The 22523-nt window shown below is 44.1% G+C and overlaps 2 protein-coding genes and 1 long non-coding RNA gene across 3 annotated transcripts in view; 1 reads left to right on the forward strand and 2 right to left on the reverse strand.

The window, feature by feature from the left end:
• The window catches only part of LOC117661155 (protein FAM163A), a 98485-nt gene that overhangs the window by 68075 nt on the left and 7887 nt on the right, over nt 1-22523 (reverse strand). The gene's annotated exons all lie outside the window — the stretch shown is intronic.
• The window catches only part of TDRD5 (tudor domain containing 5), a 123934-nt gene that overhangs the window by 12166 nt on the left and 89245 nt on the right, over nt 1-22523 (reverse strand). The gene's annotated exons all lie outside the window — the stretch shown is intronic.
• On the forward strand, nt 17701-22433 carry LOC148114716 (uncharacterized). The gene is made up of 2 exons (XR_015733194.1): nt 17701-17954; nt 21850-22433. It is a non-coding gene; the product is annotated as an uncharacterized LOC148114716 (long non-coding RNA).

Here is a 22523-nt window from a genome sequence, read left to right on the forward strand (position 1 = left end):
TGTTGTTCTGTGATGAAATTGGAAGAAATTAACAAATAGACAAATAAAATAGTGTGGCTTATAGTACCATTACAAAGGATGCCTCATTCTTTCTCCAGTTTTGCTCCACTATATTTGTGTCATTGGCATCCAACTCTGGAATATATCAACTTTCTCAAATTTAATACAGAAAGACATAACCTGTCATTTTACAAAGAAGAGACAGAAATAATAGGCTCTTGAAACCAATCTTTCATTAACATGTCTTTTTAAAATTGCACTTTTTAATTAAGGTTTATAGCCTTTTGGAAAAGGGTATAGTGAGATGATTTAAGAAGTAAAAAGAAGAAAGAAACCAAGTTAGGAAACTTGAGTAAATGAAAAATGTGCAGCATGAGAAAAAAAATTTGTGGGCCAAAGAGAAAGAAAAACAGAAGCTAGGAGTACTATCTTTCCATGGACTCTGTGAAGAAATGAACCCGAATGGCTAAAGGAGTTGAACTTGCATATTTCCAGTGTGCAGTGCTCAGTGTGAACCAAGCATAATAGCCTTTTCATAATACTGGTAGCACATTTTCCAGCTGAAACCAACTTTGTGACAGAGTATTCTCCCACTTCTTCTCCTCCCAAGGATCATTAGAACCCAAGAAAATCTATTGAAGCTGGGAATTGCAGGACTCAATAAAAGTACTTCTTAATAAAATGCAGTTAAATTATGGGATGAACTGCAATCAGATGTGGTAAAGGTCGTACCTTTACTGTGTTCAAAGAGATCTCATGAAATGAACATTATCAAAGTGAGCCGCAGATTTGTTAAGGATACATATACTTTATATTATGAAGATTGGAGACGAATGCTGTCTTGACACACCTACTGTAGGGAATGTTAAGAAAATGGATTGGTGGAGATGCTTTGTTTCCCTTTCTGTGACCTATCAGGCTATTTCTGAAAAAAGGAGATTTAGTATTATTCTAGAAGATCACTAAGTATATGTTCAAACATTGCCCAACTGGCATTTTAATAGCATAGGGGATGTGCACAGCATGAAACCAGGATAATGATAATAAGTAAGTGCTGTCCCTGGCTAATGTTGTGAGGGAATGGCAGCGCTGTCAGGGAGTGACAATTCATCTGTTTTCTCTCATTGTCATTAGATTTGCTGAGTTAGAACATGAAATGTTGATATGCTTAATTGTCATAGCATCTTTCCTTTCAAACATTACTCTGGTATAATATCAGGAAATTTGATTCAAAGAAATCAACTCGCAACCTGGAATCTTTAATTGTTGGAGAAAATGTAGAGATCCCACAGCTAGTTATGACAGAATAGTTGAGTGTTTGTAAACAAGACCTGGCTGCTTGATTGACCAAGGATGGCAAATCATATTTTTTGCCTGCAAAACAAGAAATTTGTCTATGTCAACAGCAGCAGGAACAGCTTTCTTAAAGGGCTTTCTCCCAGCCAATGTAACTTTTGCAGTGTTTATTCTCATTGTCTGTCTGTCTGTCTCTCTCTCTCTCTCTCTCTCTCTCTCCTTCTCTCTCCCTCTCCCCCTCTCCCTCTCTTCCATTCTCTCTCTCTCTTGCTCTCTTTCAGACCAAGATGGATCTTTCAATAAAGGAGTACAAGCCAATTTAAGTTGTATGTGTAACTCCTTATACAGTATCTTATCTTAATATAACGTTGAAGTAGGTGAATTGACATAACCATCAAGAATTCTAGGTTTTAAAAAACCAAAGAAATAGAAAGGTTAAAAAAAAACTACATCCCATATTTATTCTCTTCCCAACACTTCTAATGATCAGCCTGTTACATCATGGATATTGATGAGCTGGGAAGGTGTCCAGAAAATTCATACTCTTGTGTTCTTATTTATTAAATCAATAAACCTTTCCTTCTTGGATATAAAACATCAACAGATTCATAGATGGGAAATTGCTAAATAATCAGAAATCATATCCACAGCCAATGTGATTATCATGCATATTTACTTCTCCCCCGTATTTCATCACTCTAAGGAGTCATGTATTTAATTTATATTCTTTGCTAGCACAAGGTTAACAGTGCCAAGGTTTATACGATGCAGGGATGGTTGGGAACCAGGCAGATACCGAAATATGGATTCCCCCACTGAATGAAAAGTATTCACTAATTTATGAAAAGTATTAAAAGTATTCACTAATTTCCTGTTATCATTGTCTCCTCTGTTCATCCTTACTCTCAAATGAAGATTGGGTGCTGCTTGGCATATCTGTCTTGGCTAGTTACTTTACAATAAATCATTTTATTATAGAGCTGCTTGATGGTGAGATGCGTGGTATATAAATTTGATTAAATAAATACAATTTTGTTTGTGTCAGAGAAGAGATTCTGGGAAAAACCCCTTCATTATTAGTTCCTTTCTTGTTTTTAATGTTTGAGGATCATGGAAACATTACTTGGAGTTACTTTTTTGTGAGATGGGATTATTGTGAGATGACAAATTAATAAAGTTCCATTATAAACTTAAAATAGATAAAATTGTGTCTTATTTCTCCATTAAAGCATATTCTTCATGTTTCCAAAAAGAAACCACTCAACTGCAGGGAACACTACTATGTGAAGCAGAAATTACTGTTGCTGTTATATATTATTGTAATAGAATATCTAAAATAAATTTCACCAAGTATTTCTGTAGAAATGGACATATTGCAGTTTCCAGATTTAGAAATTTCTTTAGCAAATCTTGCAGCAGTTAGCAGATAACCTCCAGTTTAGAAGGAAATAAATTTGTCTCTCTAATATTTAGTTCATTTATATTGTCAAAGAAATCAGAGACATTTTACAGTAGAAGAGGGGGAAAAAAAGCTTTTGAGCCACTAAATTTTTGGAGATCGGAATGTATTCTTATTCAAATATTGTGACTGATACCTTTTGTATACCCATTCAGAAGAAAATGCTCATATTTTTCAGCAGTGTGCACCTCCTAATTATATAAATTATATAGACTGGAGCCTTAGATTGTTTGTGAAATCATGCCCACATAGAGGACACAGCAAATGTAATAATTTATGATTATAAGAGAAGTGGGGGAAGGCCTGGACCCACTTAATTAGATAGCCAAAGTGCTTTTATGTCATTTTGAATAAAATATTGAAGAGTAAAGGAAAAAAGGAAAACAAAAGCGCCATTCCATGGGAGAAATTTCTCCTTCAGTTTTACTGAAGTATTGTTCAGATATATTCTTTTCATGCTATGACAACACAAACCATGATCCATTACATCTTTTGTGTGCACTAGGTGGATGTTTGTGTGTGTGAGTGTGAGAGAGAGATAAGTAGTGATGAGGGGGTTTGAATATAGTCTGATTCTGCCGCCTCTTAGCCCTCTGATCATTTGGCTGTTTGTTTCTGGGATAACTACTGATATGAATAGTCTGGTAACAGCACACTGAAAAACAAGAAATGCCTTTCATCTAGAGTGAAGTGGCAGGGCACAGAGAGAGCTAGCATATTTAAATAACTGTCAGATTTTTCTTCTCTCGATAAAATAATCACCATAATCATTTTGTCTGTTTTCAACACGGCCATTCGCCTAAGCTGCCAAGATAACAGATTCAGGGTAACAGATTTAGAGTTGCTTATATCTGCTGAATTTGCAGCATAATCCTTTAAATTTAGTGGAATTTATTCCCAGAGAAAGAGAGAGACAGAAACAGAGGAAGGGGATTGTAGCAATAAGCAAACACATTTAAATTTAGCTTTCCATTCTTGTCATACCTCCACTGAAAACTACACCAAAAGATCATTGGTGAAGAAAAATGACCAGTAAGGAATAATTCACTTTCTGTTCCCTTTTTTTTTTTTTGCACAATTGCCTGAATTATAAACTGATCACACAAGCTGGATCAGTACAAACACTTGACTAAAATGTGATTTGGTGGCTTGTATTTTAACATGTTTTGCAAATGTTATCTATTGGTGTCAATTTCCAAGAGGAACTAGTACTTCAAGTGTAGCAGATTGTTTTTTTTAAAAAAAAAACCACCTTGCCGGTACTGTCTCTTTAATGATATCATGGCAGAAAGCTGGCCAAATCTTCTGCACCACACTGATGACATTAAGCAAGTAAGTAATTTCAGATATACCTGATGCAGCCTCATTATGACCTCTGAGATTAAGGTAAATCTTAATTTGGTTGTTTGTACCTGCCTGATACAGCAATCATGCAGCCAACAACTTCAGGGTGGGCAAAATGTCAAAGTGCTATCATCACACAAACCCCATCCCTTGTGTATACGTGTCATGATGTTGCACTAGCTTATGAAGTGAGTAAAGGTTGTTGTGCAACACTGCTTTCAACATTTTGACAAAAGCCAGGAGCTACATTGGATGCCCAGGTCTCCAAGTGTAAGAAATAGAAAGTCTTTACCACTTCAAATTCTGTTCAGTAAGAGGACGTTCCTTGTTTTTTGAAGCATTGGGGAGATAGTTAGCACAAAATATTTTGTCTAAGACTAGAGAGGTTTTTATTGAATAACTTAATGGTTTTTCTTATAAAGAGGGAAGAAACATTTATCAGATTTCCTTCAACATGAATAAAAATAACCTAATTATACTCTCTGATCTATAAGGGACATCATTTGCTACTTCAGCTCAGACAGGCAAATAATTTGGGACAGTCTTCAAAGTCAACTTTATTCCTTCCACCAAAACTGGGGGAGGAGAGATGTTTGTTAATATTGTATTTATCTGACAGGATAATGACTCTGAATTTTGGGTGATTATTCTCAAAGGAAGGGTAAAGAGAAAAAAACCAACACAATCTATCCCAGCTTCCACACTTTGTCAACAAGATCGACAGTTCCTCCTGAAATCAACCATGGCAATTCCACAGAAACTCTCCAATAAATGTGTCTATGTGTTTAAGAGAAATGCACTTGTCTATATGTATATGGAAGTATATACAGTATACCTGTGAAAAGCCACATTTCAAATGAAGCATTGGTTTCACATGAATTGTATTTATAATGATGGATTAAAATTGATTGTAAAATTCATAAGATGAATTGGACGTTGTCTTACCTGAACGTCCTTTTTCTGGGCGCTGCGTACACTATCCATGCATGGGTTAATACTTCAGTATTTGGCAACAACTGAGTGAAAGAAACAGAAGGCTCTTCCCCTTTCCGGCCCCCTAGCCACACCTCTGTTCCCATGATCCCCCAGTCTGAACGAAAGGCGCAGCTAACAAGGAGTCAACTAAGAGTAACATTAAGAAACTCAACTTTATTAACATCAACTTGATAACAAGGAATGAAAGAGACCAACAGTCACCATGGTGAGCAGTCAGCCCAAGAGGGAGGGTTATGGATAGTGTACGCAGCGCCCAGAAAAAGGACGTTCAGGTAAGACAACGTCCATTTTCCTGTGCGCTGCTCCCACTATCCATGCATGGGATATACCCAAGCTCAAATCCCCTGGGCGGGAGGCTGACTGTCTCCACCGTTGTCCTCCGACACCACTTTCTGAAGTACTCTGTGGCCAAACGACGCCTCAGCGGAGTTGTACACATCGATCTTGTAGTGGCGAATGAACGGCGTGAGGGACGACCAGGTCGCTGCCCTGCAGATGTCCGCTACCGAGGCTTGAGTAGCCCAGGCCGCTGACGTGGCCGCACTGCGGGTAGAGTGGGGAAGGATTCTGTCTGGTGCCGGCCTGGAGCTTGAATCGTATGCCATAGTGATGCAGGCCTTAATCCATCTGCTGACCGTGGCTGGTGATACCTTCTGAGCCATGGACCTCGGACTAAAGGACACCAGGAGGCCCTCGGTCCGGTGAAAGGGCTTGGTCTGACGGATGTAGATGTGGATGGCGCGTCGGACGTCCAGCGTGTGCCACCTCTCCTCCCTAGCATCTCGGGGTGAAGGACAGAAATCCGGTAGGATGAGTTCCTGGGCCCGATGAAACCACGAGTTGACCTTCGGGATGAAAGCCGGGTCCAGGCGTAGCATCACCGTGGATTCACGAAATATGCATAAGTCCTTGCGGACTGAGAGTGCCGCTATCTCTGAGACTCTTCTCGCCGAGGTGATCGCCAGCAAGAAGGTCACCTTAAATGAGAGGTACTTGAGAGAGGTTGAGTTTAGGGGTTCGAAGGGGGGTCCGGTCAGTGCCCGCAGAACCAGAGACAAGTCCCATGATGGGTACCGATGCACTGCAGGGGGTCGAAGGTTTGTGGCCCCATGTAGAAACCCCTTGATGCGCAGGTGGTGCGCGAGTGACTGGTACGGGGGGCAAGTGATGACCGTCGATAGCGCAGCTGTCTGCCTTCGTAAGGTTGCGGGGGTCAGGCCCTTGTCAAGGCCGGCTTGGAGAAATTGCAGGATGTCACGAACATCCGCTGATGTCGGGTCAGTGTGTTGTCGGGTACTCCAGCGACAGAACGCCTGCCAAGACGCCTCGTAGATGCGGGTCGTAGACGGACGTCTAGCCGCTTGGATGGTGGCCACGACCTCATCTGGTAGGTTGTCCTTTTTCAGGATGACGCGTTCAAATGCCAGATGGCTAATTGCAGCCACTGGGGCTCTGGGTGCGTGACCTCCCCCTGGCGAAGGACGAGCCGCCGTGGTGGGATCACCCACGGTTGGTCCACGGAGAGCGCCACTAGGTCGACGTACCACGGCCGCCGGGGCCAGTTCGGGGCTACCAGGAGCAGGTCGGCCTTCTCCGATAGCAGTTTTCGGATGAGGCGGGGAATTAGAGGCACTGGTGGGAACGCGTACAGGAGACCTTCGGGTCACCTGCAGCGCAACGCGTCGTGGTCCTCCGCCAGAGGTGTCGGGTAGCGTGACACGAAGCGGGGAAGCTGAGCGTTGGCCGGGGTTGCAAAGAGATCCACCGCCGGGCTTCCGAAGCATGAGGCAAGCTCCCGGAACAGTTGTGGGTGGAGCTGCCATTCCGCTTGGTCTATAGTCTCTCTGCTGAGCCAGTCTGCTCTGACATTGGATGCCCCTGAGATGTGATCCGCCCTGATCGAAAGAAGGTGGTTCTCTGCCCAGCTGAAGAGATCGGCGGCCTCTCGCATCAGGGCACGGGACCTTGTGCCCCCCTCTCTGTTGACGTGCGCTTTGGCCGAGATGTTGTCGGTCAGGATCAGAACGTGATGTCCTCGCACCATCGATTGGAACTCCCAAAGGGCCAGTCTGATCGCCCGAAGTTCCAGAAGGTTGATGCTGCACTGACTCTCCCGCCGGGACCACTGTCCCTGTGCCACCAGGTTGTGGAGGTGGGCTCCCCACCCTCGAAGGCTTGCGTCGGTGGTGATGATCAGTCGGTCCGGCTCTAGGAAACTGGACCCCTTGAGAAGCGAAGGCGATGTCCACCACCTGAGGGACTGGCAGACCTGAAGAGTGAGGAGTACTGCCCGTTTGGAGTTGGCCCTGCCTGCCCGCTGGAATGGGAGCAAAAACCACTGCAGAGGTCTCGAATGTCTGCGTGCCCATGGAACGATGCCGAAGCAGGATACCATCTTTCCGAGTAGGCACGAAAGATGGATCAGGGCAACTCTCCTCTTCGACAGGATCTGTTGTATCAGAGTACGGATGCTCTGGACTCTGTCTGGAGATAGGTAAACCTGGCCGTTGGCCGAGTCTATCAGTGCCCCCAGATGAAGTAGTCTGGTGGTGGGCTGCAGATGGCTCTTTTCGAAGTTTATGGTGAAGCCGTGATCCTGGAAGACCTGCAGGACCCTCTTCATGTCTTCTGTGGCCTGATCTCGAGTGGAGGACAGGATCAGAATGTCGTCCAGGTAGCAGAGCAACCGGATCGGGATGGCTCGAAGCCTGGCCGCTACCACCGCCACCAGTTTGGTGAAGGTGCGGGGGGCTGACGAAAGTCCGAATGGCATCGCCCGGTACTGGTAATGTGTTCCCGCGAATTCGAATCGCAGGAACTGCCTGTGCCCCGGGTGAATGGGCACGTGAAGATACGCCTCCCGGAGGTCGACCGATTGGAGCAAGTCGCCCTGTCTCACCCCCACTAGGATGGACTTTAGGGAGTGCATTTTGAACCTGTGGTATTGAACCGACAGGTTTAGCCGCTTTAAGTTTAGTATGCCCCTCCAGCCCCCTGAGTTCTTGGGTACTAGGAAGAGGGTTGAATAGAACCCGGAACCCCTCTGGGCGTGCAGCACTGTTTCGATGGCATTGACTTCCAGGAGGTGTTCTATCTCCTGTGACATTAAGTTCCGCTGTTCTGTGGAGCGGGGCATTGGACAGCGGACTAACCGATGGGGTGGCTGACCGGAGAATTCGATAGAAAGTCCCGAACCAGTCGTACACCTTACCCAGGAGTCCGAGGTTGATTTGGCCCGTTGCTGGTGGAAATGAATGAGCCTTCCCCCTATGGGGCCTGCGAGTCTGGAGTCATTTCCCTCGTTTGGCTGGCTTTGGCCCAGCACCACGGAAGTTGCGCCTCGGCTGCTGGTTTCGCCCTCGGTCTCGGAACTGCTGCCGGTCCTGGAACCTATCTCCTCCCTGATAGTGGGGACGATGAGAAGAGGACCCCCTGGGTCCCGCGCTGGCACGAAAGGGCTGTTGTAGTGGGTAAGGAGAGTACCGGCGTTCCTGGCGGCGGTAAGTCGATGGGAGGATCTTCCTCTTATCCTTCCCCTCCACTAGCAACGGCTCCAGCGCGGTGCCAAAGAGCTCTGGGGCTTTGTAAGGTGCGGCCGCCAATTTCCATTTTGCTTTGAGGTCGGCCTTCCAGGGCCGGAGCCAGAAGAGTCTTCTAGCCGAAAGAGTTGAAGCTAGAGTCCTTGAAGCAAATTTGGCTGCGTTCAGTGAGCTGTCGGCTGAGTATTCAGTGGCGGCTATTATCTTGTTTATATCCTGCTGGAGCCTGGTGTCCTCAGGAGGTAGTCTGTCCTGCAGGTGCCAGAGCCAAATAAGCGACGCTCGGTTGAAGAAGGACATTGCCGTCGCGGCTCTGATTGCCCAGCCCGCAGCCTGATGTGCCTTCCGGAAGGCCCCCTCCATCCTCTTCTCCTCTGCCTTGAGAGAGTCAAGAGGATCGGTGGAAATCAGGGAACCAGAGGACAATGCCGCCACAGGCTGGTCCACTGTAGGGAGCGTTAGTAGGTCCTCTAACTCTGGGGCTGCGCAGTAGAGCTTTTTGTCCAGGTTGCTGGGTGTGGCCAGGGAAGCTGGTTGTCCCCAGGGATTCTGGATGACCTCCGTAAACAGCTGAGGGCACGGGATGTAGTCCTTCTGCGGCTTTGATGAGTTAAAAAGCGCGTCATGAGGGCCCGCTGTCGGTGGGGTGGCAGCAGTGACATCCCCTGGCACTCCGAGATTGGTTGTGAGATGTGCCTTGTGGAGCAAGGACTTGAATAGGGCTGGGCAGAAGAGGCCTGTAAATGCCGGTGTGTCAGGCTCTAGGCCCTCATCCTCTGATAGTTCCATCTCCTCAGGCCCTTCCTCTGCCTGGTCTGAATCCTCTGAGGAGGAATCCTGACCTCGTCTAGGGAGAGGCTGGGGTTGGGGCTGGTGGCATCGCGACTGGCTTGGAGTGGCTTGGGCTGGAGCCTGAGCCGACTGCTGCAAGGATGCGCTGAAGAAAGATGAGAGTGCGGCCGAAAACATGGCCTGGAAGTCCAATGGGGAAGCCATTCCGGCCCCCCCTTGGAGCTGCGGTTCAGCTCTTGGCGACGGGCCCGTTGCTTCCATGGCCCGATGATGTTGTGCAGGAGGGAGGGTTGGTGAGGCCTCCGCTGCAAGCCCTCTGCCTGTCTCCAGGCGGGGTGTGCTGTGACCAGACCTGAGCACCTCTGGAGTTCTTGGGGTTACTGCAATGTCGGATACAGTTGAGATCCCCAACTCCGCAGCTCTAGGGGGCGCACGCACTTGCTCCAGGGTTGTGGGCTCCCTGGATGGTGTCTCTGCCGCTGCCCTCTGAGCCCTCTCCCACTGTCTCTCGAGCGCGTTGTGCCTCCTTAACACATCCCTGTCCTGGAAGGGCAAGGCTCCTTCAGAAGCAGCTCTGCTGGTGGCGCTCGTATGCCTCTTCTTTGATTTCTTCTTTCCCCCTTTAGTGCTCTTGTGGGGGGGCTAAGCTCCAATTCCATGTCCGAGGATGGGGGGGAGTGAGACATGGCTGAGGCTTGAGACCGCTGGGCAGACCCCCTAATCTTGCACTGCGCCAACTGCAGACAACTCTCTCCACGAGAGTTCAAAAGGCGCAAAATCTTCTCCTCAGATGGTAGAGGAAGAAGATGCTCGGCCCCTTCCAGGCGTTGGGGGGGGTCTGCAGCCGGCCCGTAGGTCACTGAGGCTGCCGGCTGGAGAGTCTGTCCAAGATGGCGGCCCTCAGGTCCACCAATATGGCGCTGGCACGTGGCTCCGCTGTGCCCGACTCTGGCGACGGTCTTACACTGGCAGCCCGAGGGTCCGACCAGGTGCCGCGCGATTCCCCTTGCAGAGGAAGGCTGCTTCAGCGTCTGGCGCTTTCTCTCCTTCGCGCTAGCGCCGGGCAGATGGTTTGGCGGCAAGCGGTTCGAGCGGCGTTGGGTGGGTGGCCGGAGTTTTCGCACCCGCCGCCCAGCTGATGAGCACAAAGCCATCCGCTGTCCTCTTCTCGCGCTCCGGGCTTGCCTCGATCGAGGGCGAGGGAATCCGAGCCCGCCGGCCAGCTGGAGGTGCGCTAATTACTAGCGGCCGCCCGCACGTGGGGAGAAGCTTCCGATCAGCTAAGGAGCCCGCTGGCAGTTGAATCGGCTGCGATGCTCCGCTCCCCCCCCACCAGCTGGTAGAAAAAGCCTCGCGCCGAAGCGCCAGGCAAAAAGGGGCGCGAAAAGCAACTATTCAAAATAAACACAAAAAAATGCCTAAACGCTTAGAAGAGAGAAGAGCCAAGACTATGAGAGAAGATTTAAAGAAATTTATAGAAAGGAAGGAGCAAATCCCCACAGAAGCACAATACCTTTTTAAAACCTGTGGAGCTCCAACAAAACACTGCAGTAGTTGCCAGCAACTGAGTGAAGACTGGGGGATCATGGGAACAGAGGCGTGGCTAGGGGGCGGGAAAGGGGAAGAGCCTTCTGTTTCTTTCACTCAGTTGTTGCCAAATACTGAAGTATTAACCCATGCATGGATAGTGGGAGCAGCGCACAGGAAAATATCTCATTAGCTTATACTAATTATTTTTTCTTTCCCACATCAAGCACCCAAAAGACCCAAATACAGTGGGACCCATTCCCCTCCCTTCTTCAGTTAGAAACCACAAAACAGAAGAGGAATAGAAGATGGAACTGGGCAAAGAGAGAAGAGATAGGAAAGTTATAGCGAAGAAAGGAAGGGAAAAAGAAGAAAAAGAAAAAGAAGAGCAGTAGAAGTATGGGAGAAGTACTGATAACTAAACAGGCAAGAAAAGAAGAGAGGTTCTGCCTTAGTAGGACAAAAATGTGAAATTCATTAGGCAAAACTAATGTTTCTCAACCTCAGGCACTTTAAGATGTATGAACTTCAACTCCCAGAGTTGCGAGTTGATGGCTGGCTGGGGAATTCTGGGAGTTGAAGTCCACATGTCTTAAAGTTACTGAGGTTGAGAAACCCTGGTTAAGACATTAGTGTTGCCAAGCAAGCACTAATCTTTCAAGGCATCTGCTTTTTCAGATCTGTACAGCCGTTTATATCTTTTCCCCTTTCTTTTATTTTCAGCGGCATCATCTATTCTTCTCACTGAATGCTAACACAAACATGCCACTCTGATTTTCAGCTAATTGTTTGGGCAAAACTATCTTTTCTTATGGGACATATTCCATAATTCTACTTCCCCTGAGTCTCCAAACTTACAAAAAAAGGCTTGTGTTAGGGCTGCAAACTTATGGCACCTTTCATGCTGTCAAGCAATCTGGCAGCAGGAAGAGATACAACTGCAAAAACTATGGATAGACTGGTTGGAGCATGTGGGCAGAGATTCGTAAGAGAAGGATGAGATAAATGTTGTCCAATATTTATCTTCTCAACACTATTTCCAGCCTTTCAAACTCTGAGAGAGATTGACCTTTCACTGTTTAAAATTATTAATATTTTTAAGGGGTAAGGGGTTTTTTTTAATTGAAAAAAGGGGCAAAGAATTTTGGCCCATTTTTATGAAAAATCGGTGGGTCATTGCTGGCTATTTTATTAATGGCTGCAGTTTGATAGATGTGGCAGTTTGGCCCATTAACATAACTGCAACACCGAATGCAGAATTCAGTTTCCTAAGGAAAGCCATCCTGAAAAAAGTCAGCTAAGGATGATGTCATCTTGGTTCGTGTGGGAAAAGAAACTACAATTTCAGATCTCAAATGAGACAAATTGTGTTTGGGGTTACATAAGCCAATAAAGGTCTCTGGAGATGAGAGATCAAGAAGACAAAGCTGTGGACTTTGTTGTGTTCAACCCATACATTTGAAAATGAATTTAAACAGAGAAGTACTATAAGCCTCTACCTTCCTCTTTTCAAAAAAACTAAACTCAGGGAAACCGCATCACTTCTTATAGCTTAGGGGAAAGAGAACAATTATAACTATGGATGCATGCAAGTTTCGCACTGTCTCTCTCTTTCTACATTGTGGACGAGGCCACAATGCCCTTCTAAGAACTGTCTGCCTTTCACAAATCAAAAACCACAAACCTGAACTTCCTAATTTACAAGGACATTGGAGTGTTGTAGAAATGCAGTATGTGCTTAGGGACATTGTGATATCACAGCTTTTACCTCAATGGGTTATCTGCCATCTGTCTTCATATCACACTCAAAATGGAGCAGGTTGAGTTGCCACAGCCTCTCCCTTAACGTATGGCTCATGCCTTAAGGTCAGACTAAAATTTCAACTAAAAAAGTGTAGCTCCACAGCTCTTTAGGACGATATATTTTTGCTTTTTAAATTAAGGAAAAAGCTTTAAGACAAAAACTAAAGAAAAATTACAGTGTTAAAAAAGGAAACACAAGCAAAAGGAGCTTAACACATTGTAAGCCGCCCTGAGTCTCCGGAGAAGGGCGGCATATAAATCAATTAAAAAAAAAAGAAAGAAATTAAAGAAAAGAAATACACACACACACACACTGATCATAAGGAGACGCAAATAAACCTTTGTGTTCAGTATTTCTATCCAGGACATTTATGTATATAAGCAGTTAAAATTACTAAAATAAATGTCAACTATCATTTAATATTTTTTTCTAGAAGGGTAATAGCATCTAACTGACCCTGGCTGATTCTGAGAAAGCTAAGCAGAATCAGGCCTGGTGAAGATTTGGATGGGAGACTACTAGTGTGGCAGAGTAAATAGAAACTGAAAATTCATTCCTGAAGAAGACAATAGCAAATAATACTCCTACTGTTGCCAAGAACTGATCATGTCCTTGTAGTCAAGCTTGATGAACTGAACTTTAGCTTTTGACTGGCTTTTAAAGTATGTTTCTATTTCTGTTAATTTTTCAAAACAACTTTCCATTCTTTTAAATGCTACAATGTAGCATGTGTTGTAATTTTCAGTGTTTTTTTATAAAAAATGTGGCACCTAATTAGCCTATGTTGCATAGTTTAATTGCTTTAGAGAATATGGACCAAAAGCCCAACAGCAGATTCATTACAAACAATAGCCACGTGAATTCCATAATTTCTTCATAAAATATGAAGCAAAGAACTGATTTAACTGGGCATTGCTATCTAACATGATAAGATAAACCAATTTGTAAACAATACTATCCCAATCCATGCAGTTAAATCAGTCAACCATGGAGAAGTGGAAGTCTATGATTTTCTTTAAAGCAATGTTGGTAATTCCGTGAAATAGAATTTAAAGGAATTTATGCCAGAGTTCCAATGAGCTTCATCAAGTTCAAAGTTCAAATTAAAAGTATAATTGGATCCAACTGATTTCGAATCAAGTTGGAATTCCTTACAAATCCTTTTGTATGACCTATTTAGGGTTCAGGGTTCTCTATTTCTCTATTTTTTTAAAAAAAACTCTATTTTTTTCTACTAAACAAATGTATGCTGACTGCTGAGGATTCAAAAGAGAATGATCAAGGAATGGGAAAGAGATATAAGGTCAAAAGCAACATTTTCCAAACTTCTAAGGTAAGTATTAAATATGAATTTGGATAGTAAATACTACTTTCATAATACAAAGGAGAAAAGATATTGCTAAAATAAAGGAATTTTTAAGATCTTCTTTGACCATGAGTTCACCAGAAAAGGGTAAATGGCATTTAAGCTATGTAAACAGGAAGCAAATTTTCTGTAGAATGTGAAATAAATGATTTCTAGCATTTGATATTCTTGATAAGATTCCAGAATCCTAGGCATCAAAGGAACAGAAGAGACACAGGTTGATATACTTCTCTTGCTGAAATTAACAAGTCTGGCCTTAATAGCAGTCTCAAAAAGATAACTTCTTAAGAAACATGAAAGATCCACAGTAGACAGTTTAAGCTAAAAGGTATGGGGATTAGCGAGACTAACAACAGGATCAGGTAGAGTGTTCCAGACATTTACTACTCTATTGCAGAAATCATATTTCCTACAATCAAGATTAGAGCGAATTACATTGAATTTGAATCTATTGATAGCCCTTGTGTTATTACAATGTGTCATTTACTGCCTAATCTTAACAACATCAATTTCAAGGAGGAAGAGGGCCAAAAAAAGGAATCAGAGAAATAGCTCAATCCTGCATTTCCCCTCCCTAGGAAGCTGCCTGTTGGGAACCTGGTTTAGCTTGCCTCCTTTTTTTCAGATATACAGAGTCATAAATAAAAAACAGGGAAATATTCTCCCCAGGTTGCTAATTAGATTTGTCCACTCACAAGCCATTTGCATTTATAAAGGTCCATCATTAAAATTTCATTGGACTTTTAGGCGACATCATTGTTACTCAACAGCCTATGTTGTCTATTTGGCTCTTGCTCATCTTTTTCTGCAAGCAGAGATCATCTGAAGCAAAATGCAATCCTCTGAAGTTTTTCTGCCTTGCCCAAACAGGTGGTTTCCACATTGGCAGTGATTCTCTTTGCTCCTTTCTGCCCAGAAATCTTTTCCAGGATGTTCTGAGTGAAGTTTTAAACTCCTGAGCAACTACTTAAAAACATTATATCCTAGTTATCAACTGGATTTAATTTTGTATTCTTCTGCACTCACTCTCTATTCTTTTGCTAGTTCTCTCTCATTATGTATTTATGCTAGTTCAATCTATTTTAAAATAACAGTCTTCTTAAAAATACACACACACACATTTAAATAGGACACTTAACGTCTCCTGACCTTCCCATCATTCCTGTTCCAAGCATAACCAGCATTTTCCTTGTATCTGTCTGGAGTAGATTATTTTCTTTTTAAAAATATTTCTATATGCCTACAGGTAGTCGACTTACAATTGGCCAGAATTTACATTGGTAAATGATGAGATAATAAAATGCGACCGTATCATTCAATGATGGCAATCCTTGTAGTCCTGGTTGCTGTTGTTAACTCAGTCTCATGGTTTTAGGAGAGACAACTTCCTGCTGCTTCCCACAACCCAAGTCAGTGGGAAGCTGGCAGGAAGTTGTAAGTCCCAGGCTTGCAGGCAGATAAATGACTCTAGCCAGGTGAGGGGTGAGCAAAGGGTACACAGGGGTGTGTGGGGGGGGTTTGAGTAGGGTACGCAAGACGTGTGGCACAGGGAGAGTATGGTGGGAGGGAGGATCAGATAAGTTTGAGGGTAGAGACAAAGGGATGTGCAAGAGGTGCAGCGTGGGTCAAGGAGGATTGTGAGGGTGCAACAAGGTGCATTAAGGACATCATGTGAGTTGGGGAGGGTGCAGAGGGGTATGTGAGTAGCTGACTTGGTGCAAGTGTAGAGGGGCTGGGAGCCTCCCTGCTGGTTCCCACTCCAACTTTCTGGGAAACCAGCAGGGAGGGTTGCAAATGGCAACCAAATGATCATGGGGCAGTTGGCAACTGGTCATACGTACAAATGGATTGCCAAGCACTCAGACCATGATAACATAACTGCAGGGAATGCTGGGATAACCGGAACTCCAAGGATCCATCATAACCACCATTTGTTCAGTACTGTAGTAACTTGGAACAGTTGCTGACTGAATGGTTCTATGTTGAGGACCACCTGTATATGAAAAAGTAGAAAGGAAAATAACCATCTGAGGCAAAAGATAAGATGCTTTCCCACCATTCAGTCTAGATCACGAATGTCAAACTCAAGGCCTGCAGGCCAGATCTGGCCCACGGGGTGCTTAGGTCTGGCCCACGGGGCTGCCCTGGAAACAGCAAAGGATCAGCCCACAGTGTCTCTGTCAATGAAAACACAGCCCTCCCAAGCTCCGTTTTCACTGGCAAAGAGTTGTAAGAGTCTGTCACAGCTGAAAATGGAGCTCGGGAGCCTGTTTTCACTGGCAAAGCGCTCGGGCTATCACAGGCGCCCAACACGAGTGACTTCAAGCTGGTCATGCCCACCCTTGCCAGATCCACCCTGGCCACCCCGAGGTCAACCACAACTCTGATGTGGGCCTCAATAAAATTGAGTTTGACACCCCGATCTAGATATAAAGAGACTTCCAGTTGAATTCCTAAAGATATGTTAGGTCTGTGATGGTGAATTTATGGCATGTGTGCCAGAGGTGTCAGGCAGCACCCTCTCTGTGGGCATGTGAGCTGAACTGTAGCCCCAGTTCAGCTCTGCTGCGCCTGTGCGCATGCCTCCCACCGGCCAGCTGGATCACTGCCATGCATTTATGGGGGGCAGGGCCCTGGGGGGGGCCCACGCACACATACGCGAGGGATGGGGTGCATGCAGGGGGCGCACACGCATGCATGTGGGTGGGTCGCATGCACGGGGCCTGCATATGCATTGCATTTGGGGGGTTTGCGTGTGCATGCATTCGTGTGTGCGTGCTTTGGGCACTCGGTCCGGAAAAGGTTAACCATCACTGTGTTAGGTATATTTCTTGGTCCAAAAACTTTGGTAGAATACTTTGAAAGTCCGTTTGTATTCAGCTCTATATCACATTAAGGCCCCCAAATTCAGCATACAGTTCCCAATTAGAGCCAGCCAAATACCTAAAGGAGCTGATATGAATAAAAATAAAAAATGTGCTAATATAAACCTCACTGGAAAGGCCTAGCAGCTGCAGAACTGAGCTCCAAACTCTGATTGGCTGCAGTGCTCCAACCCTTCCTGTCAGGCTGCCAGCAAATATTGCTCCAGTAAGTACTTAGCCAGCAAAGCAACTAAATGATAAGTTCCCATAACACAGCCCCTCGAGGCCAAGCTCAGAAACTCTGACATGCTAAATCACTCTGAATAGGTACATAGCAATCTGTCTGGAACAAAACAGCAGCATCAAGACTTCTTTTGGGACCAGTGTCACTCCCTGCCAACCTTGCCTGGGAAAACAGGCCATTTTCCATCAAAGCTCTTTCCATCCGTTAAAATACACACAGATGGAGCACAGGCATTGCTACACGTGGCCCCTGTTGATAATGATAATTGAGCATCCCCATCCCGTTTTACAAAGCACCATCCATAAAACTGTTTCTCGAGTCAGATCTCTGTCTTGCCTCATGAGTAGGAAAGATTCCTGTGGAGGGAGGTGGCTGTTGGTTATGTAACAGTGAGGGCACTCCAATTTGGTTAACTGTTTCAGATGCTACTTTCTCTCATGATTATGACCTTTTTCCATTCATTTGCTAGTGCCTGCTACAATTTCATCCTTGCTAGCAAGTTTCCTGTAAAATTCAATCTGGTTGCTTCAGAGGTTGCCCTCGCGATCTGATGACAGGACACCAATGTTCCTATGGAGAGGTTCTGGCTCTACCCAAGTACAAGCAGGAATCCAGAACTGATTAAACCCCTTAAGTGCCATTTTTGAGAAAATATACATCTTGGGAGATCTTCTGCAAGATTATTTTGTCTTGAGTGAAATATACCTGTCGGATGTCAGAAAGGTAAGAAGGAGAAAGTAAATCATCAGAGGCTTCAGCAATTTGGGTTTTCCTTGATTGGGGTTGTATATATTCATATCTTAGCCTCAGAGAAAAATATTTACTTCAGAAATTTTCACTACAGTTCTCCAGATCATGGAGAAGCCAAGGGCAATACACATACTTCTACACAAATGTATTTGGGAATGTCCAATTGGATGATACTGAGATGTTTTGGTTTTTCTTGCCTGAGGAAAGGCTGGAGAATACCACATTCTTGAATGGGCCTGCCAAGATTTTGCATAGGCTGCTGAGGCACCCCTTAGACTTTGAAGATAAGAGATATGCCTACAATAGTATTTCCCTCCATTCAAAACCATTGGTTTAGCAGGGACGCGGTGGCTCAGTGGCTAAGACACTGAGCTTGTCAATTGAAAGGTCGGCAATTCAGCAGTTTGAATCCCTAATGCCGCATAACTGGGTGAGCTCCCATTACTTGTCCCAGCTTCTACCAACCTAGCAGTTCGAAAGCATGTAAAAAATGCAAGTAGAAAAATAGGGACCACCTTTGGTGGGATGGTAACAGTGTTCCGTGCACCTTTGGTGTTTAGTCATGCTGGCCACATGACCACAGAGATGTCTTCGGGCAGCACTGGCTCTTCAGCTTTGAAACGGAGATGAGCACCACCCCCTAGAGTCAGGAACGATTAGCACATACGTGCGAGGGGAACCTTTACCTTTACCTATAAACCATTGGTCTTCCTTCTTTTACAAACAATCATACTAAGTAGTTAACAGTATGTATTCTGGCAAATGAAGGCAAGTTGATATCCTTCTACATCCTGCATGATCAAATCTAAAATGGTCCTGACATCATGGTATCATCAGTATTCTTCTCAACATCCATGAGAACAGATGGAATGTCATATTGGAAGATATGCCCAGGTTGTCACTGAAATTTGTACAGGTAGTACCATCTCAGGGAATGGATGTAATATAGGGCCACAGACTTTCCTGAAAACTTCTGGTTTTAGGGAATCAACCACTGAAAGGTGCCTGCCATTCTTGTGGTATTCATTGCTCATGGGTGAAACACAGGGAATGGGGAAGAGGTATGAGGTATACCATGAATACTGTATGCTGCCCAGTCTTATTTATTTATTTATTGGTTCAATTTATATGCTGCCCTTCTCCGGAGACTCAGGGCGGCTTACAATGCGTTAAGCAATAGCCTTCATACTTTTGTATATACCTGCTTAGTAGGGCTTTCGGTCCCCCCCCCCCAGCGGTGTTCTTTTTTATACAAAGTCAGCTTATTGCCCCCACAAACCGGGTCCTCATTTTACCTGCCTCGAAAGGATGGAAGGCTGAGTCAACCTTCCTAGTCTTCCTAGTAATGCTATTCTTGACTAGGTATTGTGAATTTCAGATATATTGTCTGCGTTGCTGGTGTGCATTTCACCAGCCTCATTATGAACAGGGAGCACAACATCTCTCAGTGTTACATTAAAACGCTGTTTGGTTGATATGTGTTTTACTTGTCATCAGAGGTGGGTTGCAGCAGGTTCTGACCAGTTCTGGAGAACCGGTAGAGGAAATTTTGAGTAGTTTGGAGAACCGGTAGTAAAAGTTCTAACTGGCCCCGCCCCCATCTATTCTCTGCCTCCCAAGTCCCAGCTGATTGGGAGGAAATGGGGATTTTGCAGTAACCTTCCCCTGGAGTGCGGTGGGAATGGAGATTTTACAGTATCCTTCCACTGCCACACCCATCAAGCCATGCCACGCCCACCAAGCCACACCCACAGAACTGGTAGTAAAAAATTTTGAAACCCACTACTGCTTGTCATGGATCATTTTGAAGAATAGAGGTGGATGGGTGGATGATATAGTGTGGTTTGTCTTCTGCTTACTGTGGCCATGTTGGGAAGAGGGAGATTGGAAGATGGCAGAACTGAGGGAATCATGCTGGTTGAAATCTGGAGGAAAAGATTATGTAAATATGGAGGAGACAGCTGGAAGGGGGGTTTACAGCAGAACCAAGTAGGTAGATGGAGTAGAACAGGAGCATTAGGTACATGAAAGACTTGCTGCTACTCTCTTGGTGCAAAGGAGCACGGGACACTTTCAAAAGAGTAAGAAATGGATGGGGATGGTTAGGGGTTATTTGGATTAAGTGTACGAGGGAGCATTTCAGGTCAATAACTGGTACATTAAGGATTTGTTGCAGACTCACTTAGAAGTGCAGTTTCTAAAGATCTGCTATACAGACTCTATGAAATTACCAAACATAAAATGCCACTAAAAGTCTAGTAATTTAAGCACATGTATCTGTAGTCTCTTGCCATTTTATAATAGCTCAATGAAATATGTTTATGAGAATGGCCTTGGCTGATTTGGGTACTGAAATCAAGCAATTCCATCTTGTTCAAATGAAGTTCCATGTTAGAAGGATAGTTGGAATTAAAATGCCATATTTTGTAGGAGAACAGAGGTTATCAATGAATTAAAATTATTATTATCACCCCAAATAAATCCACTGCAACATAAAAACCTCCTTATTGAACGTCATGGACCATAATCTACTACGCATGTCCAGTGTGGGATATACATTTTTAGTATTTAGCTAAATACTTAGGGACTGATATTGAAAGACATAGATCCATTGGTCATGTTACACTTGGAGATACAACTTGCACTTTCACTGCATAAATTAATACACAGCTGCTCAGAGACATTCCCCATATAGAATAGACCAACACAGAACAGTGTCTTCAACTGCCAACTCCCACCCCATGTCCCTCAAGCAATCTAGTAGGATATTATGATCAATATTATCTAAAGTCACAAGAGTAGTGTTAAACACCCCTCCTCCCCATCTTCCATTGGTAGTCATCCATGAATACTATCTAAAAAGGGGAAGAATCATGTCTGAAAAGAGCCTGGTCAGCCCATTTCATTTAGGATATTTTGATGCTGAGACACAATAACCTTCTTCAATACCTTTCCTAAGAAAGGAAGACAGTCTGACATTGGTCAATACAGGCAAATTGAAAAATAGCTTGTTTGAGAGAGAAGAGGACCACTGTTCCTTGCACTGTTGGCAGCGTATCACTTTCTATCTAAGAGTCATTTACCAGCTCTCAGATGTAGCTGATCACCTCCCCACCAAGTCTTCTGAACAATCCAAGAAGGGTAGGAACATCAAGTATGAACTTGAGTATAGACTTATATCTGCAATGGCTTATCTTCACTTTTGGTCTTTGGGGTTCCATACTTCAATTATCAGAGCTCCTTAATAATTTTAGATGCATCCTTGGATATTTGACTGAGGAAGTACTATATGGGAGCAAGTACCTCTATTATCCTAACTTTCTCACTATTCTAGGAAGCTGTTGGATGCATGTTGGAACTGCCCACCATTTCACTGAGAGAATTCCAAAATGTTGTAAAGAAAAGTATCTGGCTCCATCAAGCATTTGGGAAGCCATCTTAATCGGTCTAACCACCCTTGTAATGGGCAAGAATGGCACTGAGATACTGCTTGGTCAGAAAGTATCTGATCATGGCATCTTCCATTTTAAGATCATGCACCATTTGTCCCAAGGTGAACATTAGGTCCAACATATGACTGCCAAGATGATTCAGAACTACAATAACCTATGAGATACCCATGAAATAACATGGGTATAAAAACTACTATTCTATTATCAAGATAGGGAGGTAAAATTCCCCAGCACTATCAGGCTATGAAATTGTACTACTCAGTCTGGCAATAAGACCCTTTGATTAGACTAGATTTGTTCTGAAGATAGATAGATAGATAGATAGATAGATAGATAGATAGATAGATAGATATAATATTAGACATATTTTGAATGTTATAACCAATAAATCAAAACATGGCCATGTTTTTTTTTAGGTGCAGAAAATGCTTTTGCCAACCTGGAATGTGTCAGCTGTGAACAACAGATCCACATGTAAAGTTCAAGCTTTTTTATTGTTCTCTGCCCATTACACTCCTTAGCTGCTCCTTAGACTGGCAGCTTTCGCAACTACTAGACAAGACTCAAAGGCATTCAAGGCAAGTCAGACCCTTCTCTCTTGTGTTTATGTAGAGAGTCCTGGCTAATTCTGTGCTTGAGCCAGCAATGAAGGGGATATCACACCGTTTTATCTGGTCAGTATTGAACCATATGCTAAACATCCATTTTACTTCCTTACATACTTTGCTTCCATCATATACAGGTCTTATCACATCCAGCAATCAGTCTTTATATTAATGCAAAATGTTGATAATTCAAGCCTATTTACTCTTCTTTAAAGCTAGGATCATTCGTGTTTATGCCCATTTCTCTGGCTGATTGAATTACTTAAGATTGCTAGCTTTTAAATATGTATGTCTAGTAAACTGGCCAAAGAATTGATAGTGTCCCCTAAATGGAAAACGAAAGTCAAATGTATCAAATACACATTTTAAAATCTCTATTAAATCATGTGCATTTATCCTTACTCTCTCATTTGTGAACATCATGTGCATACAGTACCAATTCTCTGAGTAGGTGTGTCCTTAGGCATTGCCACCTACACAATTAA

The sequence above is a fragment of the Pantherophis guttatus genome, chromosome 3 (genome assembly GCF_059756535.1).
Source record: "Pantherophis guttatus breed Tessera chromosome 3, ASM5975653v1, whole genome shotgun sequence".
NCBI lineage: Eukaryota > Metazoa > Chordata > Lepidosauria > Squamata > Colubridae > Pantherophis > Pantherophis guttatus.